The sequence below is a fragment of the Oryzias melastigma genome, linkage group LG11 (genome assembly GCF_002922805.2).
Source record: "Oryzias melastigma strain HK-1 linkage group LG11, ASM292280v2, whole genome shotgun sequence".
Taxonomy (NCBI): Eukaryota; Metazoa; Chordata; class Actinopteri; order Beloniformes; family Adrianichthyidae; genus Oryzias; species Oryzias melastigma.
Genome location: NC_050522.1, coordinates 21,524,306 through 21,532,787, shown reverse-complemented (window position 1 = coordinate 21,532,787; position 8,482 = coordinate 21,524,306). Strand labels below are relative to the sequence as shown.

At 35.5% G+C, this 8,482-nt stretch overlaps 1 protein-coding gene across 5 annotated transcripts in view; it reads right to left on the bottom strand.

Moving 5' to 3' along the window:
* The window catches only part of LOC112162546 (collagen alpha-1(XIV) chain), a 149,787-nt gene that overhangs the window by 110,363 nt on the left and 30,942 nt on the right, over nucleotides 1–8,482 (bottom strand). The gene's annotated exons all lie outside the window — the stretch shown is intronic.

Sequence of the window (8,482 nt, the reverse complement as noted above, 5' to 3'; positions counted from 1 at the left end):
CAAGTTATATTGTGATGTCTTCGATTCATTGAATTTTTTGGTGCTTTTAGATAATCCTCTATATAACTAAAACTCTGCATTATTAAATAAAACAAAACAGACCTATTTTTTAAATAAAATAAAAAAAATGTATAAAGGTTTCTCTGTTTATCTAAATCAGTGGATTTCTCACATGAGGGAATAACTAGTCTTTAACAATAACAACAATGTAATGTTCTCCATAACTTTTGATTTTTCTTCATTTTTAAACTGACAAAATGTTCTTCAAGCCTATATTAATATCTAATATAATAAAAATAAAATAAATAAATATAACTGTAAAAGGCAACTGCACAAAACTCCTTTAATGTGTATTATTTGTTCTATTTGAACATATATAAGAGCAAGTGTAATTCTGAAACTACATGTTATCCATTCTGTGGCTTTCAACACCAATGCTAAAAAAAGCATAGAGAGAAAATAGATTAGCCAATCAAAAAGCCTCAGTCAAATCAAGAATTATGCACATTCTGTGTGCACAAATCAAGGATTATGCAGACACAGATTGGAGAGAGTCTATTTTCTCTCCATAAAAACTGCATTTTTAGTGATTTTGTCTCAAATTCAATCAGTCAAAGAAAGAAAATTTCACAGTTATAAATATTAACAGGAAAAAATAATACTTGATCAATGAAGTTATTTTACAAAAATATTATTGATAAAAATAGTGTAAATGAAAAAATAATAAAAAACAGTGTTTCAGAATGGCAACAACAAACCAAAACTCGCATGAGTTTAGTCTAAAGCTTCACAAAAAGAAGAAAAAAATCAAAATCCGTAACTTCGTTATGTCTGACTTGTTTCCAGCTATTTAAAACATTATTTATTTATTTTATTTATTTCGTTCAAGTTAATATCAAATTAAATAGAGATTTATTTTATGAATTAGCGACAATCGGCACGAAAGGGTTAAACTTTAGCGCCCCTTTAGAACGTTATGTCATGAATCGGCTTATATGAGGACATTTAAGACTTTGATACACGATGACATCCAGCTGTTAGTTTTGTCGGGCGAGCACAGCCCTGTGCAGGGTTACATTTTACATGTAGGATTTGGATTTAGTAGAAAAGCTCAGAATAAGGCGTGACCGCGGGGAATGAGACGTTGAGCCGTTGACTGTCTTAAAAAAAAAAAAGTGCACAGATGAATTTTTGTCAATAATTATTCAAGAAAACTAATGAAAATAAAATGCATAAACGATTTTTCATAGAAATTATATAATAATTGATGTTTTGTGAATTCTTTAACACAAAAATTCCTAAAAATTAACGTTAACTTTAAGTGCCAATATTTATCTTAAACAGTATAACTTGAAGTTTCAAATGACACATTTATAAGAAATGCTTCAAAATAAAGAAACATGAAATGACTTGTTTGAAACAGCAGAACTTCTGCTTAAGAAAACGCACCTCTCCAGTCTCCGTTCCTCTCACAGGTGGTTATCCAGAGACAAGAAAGTGAAGGATCCGACTGACGGCTCAGAGCAACACAAACAATGTGGGCCAATTAAGTTGGATTTTTGGATCTGTGAGCCAAAGCCTTAAATTTTTTAGATTCCAACAGAGTCAAAAACTCAAAATATGACATGTCCATACAGAAACGCTTTCCAAAATCTAAGTGTTAATTAAGATATTAAATATATTTTAGTTTGATTGATTGAAAATATGAAGCCTTATAGCAAAATTAAAACAATATATATGGTACAAAATCACAAAGTTAAATCTTTTATGAAAACATTTTTAGCTTAATTTTCTTATATTTCCTCCATCATCCGAAAAATGCCATAAGAAAATGTTATCATTGTCATCATATTTAAGCCTAAATATAATTATTTATGCTGAATAAATACTTGTGTTTTGACTGTTTTCAGGCCTTCAATGTCTGGAATTCTTTCTTTAATTTATCATAACTACATTATGGATAGCAGCAATCTGTAAACAATATTGTACCAAAATAAAATAAATACATTTGCAATAAAATAAGAGCAGATGGGGACAACCAAGTGATTGCTTTAAAGAGAAAAGACAGATGATTCGGAGCTCTCACATCACCTAAGAGTGATTACACTGGAATGTGTCGGCACTTTTAAAAAGCTGCTTCTTTAACCCTTCTACTCTCTTTGGGGTCCAGATGACTCCAACCACATATTGATATGTGATTTCTTCCATGACAAAGGTGGACAGGATTTTATGTCTGTCATGGACATTAGTGAAACTCAAAAATCAAAGATAAAAAAAAGTTCAGCGCACTGTCTTGGGGGGTACAGATGACCCCACTCTTAATGTAAACAAGCTAAGGAGAGCGGAAGGGTTAAGTTAAGCAATCTTGAAATGCTGGAAGGTCAAAGGTCTGAAACTTGACAAATAAGCCTTGCTTTGCTAACACCTGACAGTGTTGTGTGGACATGTATCCATTAACTTTGAAAACGCCAATGTTTTGTGATTTTTTTTTTTTAATAATTCATTAAAAATCACTTTTTTGTGAAACATTTTTTCAGTAGAATGGTCCAATCCCCAATAAAACGCCTTTTAATGCTAGATTTGATCATAACTCAATTTTTAGGTGAACAAACAAGAAAAGAACTAAAAAAAACAAAACATTTGAGAATCCTACAGGAAAACCAGAAAAATCCTAACAGTGGAACTGAACGAATCACATTAAACTTAATTAGCTTTTTTTTTTTTCCCAAACTCACCAATTGCAAGATTGAGGAATAATAAGCAAAAGCTTTTCTTGGAAAGTGTTTTCCTGAATTCAGTCATTTTCTTAACCCAAAACTGGAACACTTCATTATGGCTGACATTTAATGTTAATGTTATGATTCTAAAAATAGAGATGACGTCATGCAGGGTCGTCCCCCTCAAGGCGCCGCCATTCTGGCACCAATCAGGGCAGAGGAATGAAATCAGCTGACTGCAGCGGTGAAAGATTTGATAACTGTTGGACAAACAGAGGCAGAAAAAAGAAAGGTACAATCTTCCCTCCCTTATTCACAGGGTTAGGGACCTGAGACCTCAAAAACGGGGAAACCCCACCACCAATCCATACCCATCAAAAACACTCTGATCATGCTTTGTAAACATGTATTAAAGAAAATTGGAGTATTGCTCAGCATAAAGAGTATTTTTTTTACATTTAGAAACAAACGACTGTACAGCAGCCGCAGTGACAGTATACTTTTTAACGCAGATGAAGAGTGTCTCCTCGTACCTTAAAATCAGAAGCGCGTGCTTAATCCTGAATCAAATAACAAAGACTTACTATTAATAATTACTCTACGCGATTATCTTTTTCAATATATCCATTTTTTTTTTTTTTTTTTTTGTGAGTCAGCTGATGCCGTTTCTCCAGGCAGGAGCATGTAGAGAGGAGCGGCCCCTCCCTTCCCCTCCGAAGGGGTTCAGCTGCTCGCAGCAAAGCGCTTCCTTCGGACTCAAAAATTTCACACAAGTGTCTTGAGTTAGAAACGCAAATAAGCGGCGGAACGCTGTACATCTTTTTATCGCATTCCTAAAGATGCGGAGAGGCGAGATAAGTGGATCAACGCCGTTAAAAGAGCTAGGAGTGAAACAAGACTGAAAGATGAGACCCGCCAGCGGGCGGATTCCGCTGGTGCAGCGATGACTTCATATCACGTATGTTACCGCATACAATTACGTATTTTCATTATATGTATAAATGTGGTTTCGGATTGACGCTTGTGTAAAACCACAGTTTACTGCATGCAATTTGCAGGGATAACAGTGTTGTGTTTAAGTTAGTAACCGCTAACATAGCAATCAAAATGTGGATCTTGAAATATTAATTTATTTTGTAGAAAGAAAGAGCGATAATCTATAGAGTCTGGACTTCATCCAATTTTCAACTACCTTCCATCTCCAGAGAAGAGAAATAGAAAAATGACCATCAGACCTGATAGCCAAGCTAATGTCAACAACACGACCCTGCTGCTAGCATGCTAATGTTACTGTGCCTAGAATATAACACTTAGTCTTCCAGTGATGATGCAGCATTTTTTGATTTGAAGATTCCACAGATGAATGTTCGCTACAAACCCAGATTGAGTCCATCTGTAAGCTTTTGTAAACTTTTAGAGAGTCCCGTGTGAGACGATGGGAAGTTACGTTTTCTTCTCTCTCTTTAAAAAGCGCATCAGGAACATTATCGGGTCGGTAACATTTAACCTTTTTAATTTTTTTCAAAATAAAGCTCAGTAACGTGAATTTAAGCTAGATGAATCTTCAGATGGTTTAATAGTTTCAGCACGGCAGCGCTGTTCGTTTATCTGCCAAAATGGCCGACCGACTTCATGGGGTCACGTGGGGTCCGCAGCTCTATGGAATCGTTTGTTAAACTTCAGGAGAGTTTTATCATTACTGCACACCAAATCAGAGGAGGGATGAAACAGGCTAGTTCCTGGAGAAAGAACAAGAATGCATGGAAAGTCACAGAAAAGTCCCAACCAGGACTTGAATCAGCTAACCTCTGCACCACCATGCAACCTCAAAAATCTCCAAATATTTGATCACAAACCGATAATTTGGATATAATTTCCTGATTTTTTTTTTCTCATTGTCTGGACTACAGGTCATAGTTTTTCACAGTAAATATTCAGTTGAAAGTTGACAGGGGTTTACAGATTGTTGCACAGTATTGAGGTGATAAAGATAGACGAGTGCGCACGGCAGGAAGTATTTCATAACTGCACAAAAATGAGTCACCGGTCGGATCTGGTGTAACCGCTGTGATTTTAATCACTGCTGCCATCTGCCACGTTCAGCGGGGAATCTCCACAGATCATTGTTTTAGGCTAAATTCACAGTCGCCACGTCCCTCCAACGCCACCACCAAAGTCAGACAGCATTTCAAAGCGTCTGTACGTGGAGAGGACCTATAGGTGACCTGCAGACGCGCGTGTGAAGGAAATCAGACTCCAGAATAACTCCAGCTGACAAGCGAGTGGCCTTATATTCCAACTGACAGGCTGATAAAAAAGACAAGTGTTAAAGGTCTGATCGGCAGCAAAGGAGAAGCTCAAAAAAACACATTCACAGCAGAAGCAGTCTTTAAAAGTCAAAAGGAGGGAAGGAAGGGAAACCAAGAAAATTGGACAAAAAGTACAGTTTATAATCCTATTAGGAATTGTGAAAAAGCCTCTAGCCCTTATATTAAAAGCTGGTTTTCAGTCTATTGAGAAGGTCATACTGGCATCCTTAAGGGTGAAGATAAAACACTACTGTTGTAAGTACAGTACACAGTTTTAAAGTGGATTCATCTCTTCCATATGCAACAATATCTGCATTATTGCAAATAAATTCGTGGAAGCATGTAAAAACCAATGCAAACACCATATTTAAGAACTCAAAAGAACGACACAATGACAGCTTAGAGAATGGAGAATTAAGCAGCAAAAGATAAGGTTCTAAACATCCACATCAAGTTAGTCGAGCTTAAAAGAAACAAAAAGGTAGCACAGCCCATCAGTGACACTTGATTTACTCTGGCTCATCAGAAAAAATATGTTTATATGAAAGGAAAAGGATTTCTTACTGTCTGAACAACAAAAAGACATTGAAGAAAACACAATTTAGATTAATTAAGCAGAAGTCTTACATAGGAAATTGGCAAAAAAATAAGATAACGAAGAGATAATTTAGATCCAAATGATCCACTTTATAGAAAAACAAACACATTTCACCAACATTTAACAAATTTGTGCTTCTAACAAATATTTTCATCCAAATTCCCTTTTTTGGGTTCCAAACTTTCCTTACTTCCAAAAAATAAGAAATAATCAATTAGCTCCCTTAAACTTAGCTAAAAGAACTGCTGTTTTATTATCATTAACAATCATAAACCGCTTGGAAAACATAATTATAATGGCCTTCTATGCTTCTGTTCCCATTTACCACCTTAAAGTCTTCTGTCTCTTTCTTAGAGGGGGACCTGGCTGCAGACAAGATGGCAGCTGGAAATTGTTAGCCGGAAGGAATCCAGAATCAGAAATAATGTATATACAATGTTTTAGCTCCGCCCCTGCCTTGTATTTTTCTTTTTTAAATTCCCTCTGCCTTATGATGCACATTCAACAAAAACTGCTTTGATAAAATGTGCAAAATTTTTGTAAGTTGGTTAATTTAAAAAAAAAAAGTGTATTTTTACTATATTTATGCTAACGATTCACAATAGAATACTCATTTTTGTTTAGTTTACTTAAAAACCACACGAGTCAGCAATATCAGAAACAAAATGACAGCTTCTAGAACTTTGGATCCTTGATTGAGCACTTTTATGAAGCCTTACAGGACAGGCAGATGTGGGGGGAAAAATATACTCTGTACAACGTGCCAGATCCAAAAAAAAAAAAAAAAGAAAGAAAAGAAACCCCCAAAAACCAGACTGATCTGCTGTGTCAGAGTCCAATGAGCCGTAATGAGACAGAGGAGAAACATTTATGTGAAGTCCAAGCTGTAATTATGTCTGCATTTGGGATCGAGTCCCTTTGGGCGGCCTGCACACTTCCGTCCTCTCTTCTCCCATCTGGTTCACCACTTTGACTCGTGCAGGAAAACACAAAGAGCTCAGTGATCATAGAGAAGCAGCTGTCCCACGTCTTGATAGTTCTCTAGTTTAACAAATAAATGTCCCAAAGCTCTCCCGAATGTCCTATCAAGGTTTTTAAAGCAGAAGATGTGAAAAAAAAATATGTTCGATCATTTTTGTCTATTGTAAAAGCGTTCCCAGTGGTCTTTTTAATAATAATTTTACTGTTTTTAGCCAAAAATAAAAAAAAAACAATTTTAGAAGCGCTTTAGAAATTCAGCTCCGCCCCCTTTACCCATTACCAAGAGCTCTCTTATCCGTAGGAAAATGTCTAATCAAGAAAAAGAAAACCATAGATACGTCGTTCTGGAATATAAGCCACACTTTTGAGAGAAAAGTGCAACAAATAAATACATACAAAAATTCTAATCTTTTGATCTGTATATATAAAAAAAAAAAAACAATATTATATAGTAGTTTTTTTTGTTTGTTTTTCTTTTCCTCTTAGGTGTACGTCTTGTTTGTAGTAAAAAGGAATAAATATATATTGAAAAAAAAAAAAAAAGAAACAGTTTAATAGGAAAACAATCAGATTCTCTTCCATGTTTGTTTTGGACAGCACTTCTTCTGGCACTGTCAGTAGCAAGTACTTATACTCAATTCCAGTGCCCTCTAGTGGTTGCTACAGGGAGCAACCGCTAAAGGACAACCGATGTTTACTGAGAAAATAACAAATATACAAGCTTATTTGTGTCTAAAAAAATCCACAAATTAGTTACTTCTGAGTGTAAGTAGCACCCCTGGCTAAACTACGAAAAAAACTGCAACTTATACTCCGAAAAATACGATGTACATCCTAAACATGCTAAAAACACAATTTTTATTGGCGCGGGTCCTCAAAGAATAACTAAAATAATTTTCTTCTTCATTTTTTTTAACGACAGCGCAGCATTTTTAGCTGATTTTGATGAAATAATTGTCAGAAATACCATATAATCTGAGAGTTTACTAAAATAAAAGCTGCATCAAACCAAGTCCTGACATTTTTCTGCACTCAGCGTTGCCACTAAAAGAAGTTAATTTTATCTAAACACAAGGTTGACACCATCATCTTCCAAAAGTGGCTACACATTCCAAGTGAAAGAACTGATTTGAGGAAAGCTCAGACGGGATAAAACCATACACAAGAGTCAACACAATGCACAGCATGTAATTTTGACTTCAGCTTCATAGCGATAAAAAAAGTGCTTTAAAACGAAACCTAAAGAGGGAGGCAACACAAATGTTAAACTTACACACTGCAAAGAGCAACATTTAGGAGTGGAAATTATGTATTTTTTTGTTTAGGATTATGGATAAAAGTCTGCCAAAAGAATCAGACTTCAAACCGCCCGGCTCACACTCATACACACACTTCAAACGCTGCAAAGGAACCCGTGAAACAACAGGCTTCTGTCAACAAAACACTTGGAGGCAAATATTCCGTTCATACCAAAGGATTTTTTTATTGCATTCGACTAAAGAAAAACATTTAAACAGTTCAGGATAATAAAAAAGGAAAAGACAAAAAATCTCATCGGCGTGTGAGCTTCACCTGATTGTTTGTCTCAGTGTGCGGTCCTTACAATCACTTTCAGAGTTATAATTGGATTGTTTTCCTTTGCTCATCGCTTCCAGATTGTTAAAGACTTTATGTTCTGTTTTGCACCATTTCGTTTCCACTTTCTTGGGGAATGAGGTCAATCGCTGTAAGTGCTGGAACATTACATTCTCTGGGATTTTCGTGAACGTTTCCAAAAACATATGGACAGATCGGGAGGTCGAGTTTCTTCTACTCACTCTCTTGCTGTGTTATTTTTTTATGTTTTTAGTCAGGAAATAAAAGTTAAAAAGGTGACT